Source organism: Nothoprocta perdicaria, unplaced genomic scaffold (assembly GCF_003342845.1).
Source record: "Nothoprocta perdicaria isolate Ctin4 unplaced genomic scaffold, notPer1 scaffold_63, whole genome shotgun sequence".
NCBI classification, from domain to species: Eukaryota; Metazoa; Chordata; class Aves; order Tinamiformes; family Tinamidae; genus Nothoprocta; species Nothoprocta perdicaria.
The window spans coordinates 1,914,215-1,916,555 of NW_020455899.1; positions in this window are offsets into that span (position 1 = coordinate 1,914,215).

Genomic DNA, 2,341 nt, shown 5'->3' on the forward strand with positions numbered 1-2,341 from the left:
CACCTGAGGGGAGGAGAAACCCAGCAACTCTTAAAAAATGAGGGTGAGATTCTCAAGCACTTGAAATTCATTGTTAGCTGGGCATGAAACTCCCTTTAGGCTCCCAGAAAATCCCGGTCTTCAGAAAAGAGATGATCAGAGATAAGTGTGCTTAACAAGTGCGCCATGGGATGAAGGAGCTGGAAATGAAGAGGCCAACAGGGAGAGCAGAGAGAAGACGCAGAAGACGCAGACGAGACGCAGAGACTGTGGCTGCAGGAAGATGCAGAGAGAGTAAATGCATCACGAGCGCACAGTCAGTGGAGATGAACAGACCTAGTCCTTGCTGCCATCGCAAAAATCTCACAGCAAGGATACGCTGCAGCATGTTAGCCTACCATTGCCAGCTTGGTCTTTCATTTATTCCACTCGCATCTTCCAGGCTACTCTAATCATCACCCCAAGATGTTCCTAACTATCGCCTCCGTGCCCTCTGACCAACACGCTCTCTCCCAGACCATCACCTTTCTTTAATTTCTCAGATACATTTCCGTTGCCACGGATCTCAGTAGCAGAGACCTCTGGACTATCCCTTGCAATTTAAGTTTGTCTGTTTGTTTATTTAAAGCTCTGTTATAAAACATGCTGAAGTGTTCTTTTTTAATTAAGCGATGTTAAAAAAAAAAAAGAGAGAGAGAAAAAAAAAGGATACTGTGCTATCAGAAATGACTTATTAAGTCTTCCTGTTAATCTCAGACAACTGCTAATTATGTGGTCATAAAGCCATTCCCCTCTCATTCAGACTAAAATACTCAAATCTTACACATAACCAGGTACCTAAGAAGCAGCTAATACTTTTTAAATTACATCTAGCTCATCTTCATCAATATCTGCTGCTCCAGTAGTGAAAAAGGTTGGCCAAGTAGCACTTGTGCGACACCGCTCTTAACATTATGGTTGGAGTCTCTAGAAGGGTGAAGACTCTTTAAAAGGCACAGAGTGGTCATGAGCACAGGCCTACACAAGGATTTTCCCCTGGGAATCTCCCTGAGCCTATCCAAGGGGAACACCTGCATCTGCTCCAAAACACCAGGAAAAAGGGCAGGTGCCGCACATTATGGAGATCCTTTCCTCGGGACAGGACTAGGACAYGCACACAGGTCAGTTCTTTCAGCACAGGTCACCGGACACATCCAGAAAATAACAATTTAGAGCTCAGCCTCTGGAATCTAAGCATTATTCCACAAGGACAGGGCAACAACCGAGATGTTCAGAGCTACTCAGGTGTCCTTTGCTCTTTCCTTCACTTCCAACACCGCCAAATACCTGGGCCTGGGCTGCAAAGCTTTATTTACAGAAACAAAACCATCAGGAACAACGCAATCATTTCCTCCACTGAAACTAGGCAGAATTTGGAGCCAACTTGCACAGGAGCACAGTAGTAGGTGGCTTTTTTTTAACAATTCAGAGACAAGCAGTGAGGGCAGACTAATTCAGAAGCATCCACTCCTGTTTTATTATTATTATCATTATTATTATTATTATTATTATTATTATTATTATTATTATTACTTTGTTTTGTTGTTTTTGTTTGGTATAAAAACATTTTTTTCATTGCTGCCTATGCTGCTCTTTAAGCAAATCCCACATAGACAGTTAGTTGGATCCCATGAAACAAGAAGGCTACACTTGGCACCTGCTGCGCTACAGATTGTGCCTGCGAAATCGAATTTACAAGGACAAGACTAGAGAGAATGGTTACAAAAAAAAAAAAAAGGAGCTGCTCAAATTTGACTATATTAATAATTTGTCATTAATAATAAGTGAAGATAACTCTTCATCATAAGACCTAAGCTGTTTGCAAAATCAGCTTTTTGAGGGAGAGTGGCCACCTCTGTCACGCTCTGTTAGATGGATCTTGCTCATAGAGGCGACTAAATTTGCCTGACTTGTAAGTACTGCTGCAAAGCACATCTTCACTAAACAATAGCTACGGGAAAGGCTGCATCGCAGATGACAAATGGCGTTGAGAATGTATCTATATTGTGCAAAAGCACAAAATTAGTAGTCTTATTGGTTAATTCACACATTTTTTAAAAAACTACCTTTTTAAAAACACTTTTTTAAAGAGTTTTTTTTAAAAAAAAAAATTAAAGAGTATTTTTTTAAAAGAGTATTGGTACTTTCAGAGGAGCACATGCTCCTTCAGTCTGTCCGATGAGTGAGCAGAGCAGAAACCTAGGAGAGAGCCACAGCTCACTGTCCAGTTGGAGGTGTGTGGAGGGGAAGGCTCTGCAGAAGCTTCCTCTGGGATGCACGGAATGAAACGAAATGAAACGAAACGAAACAAAACAAAACAAAA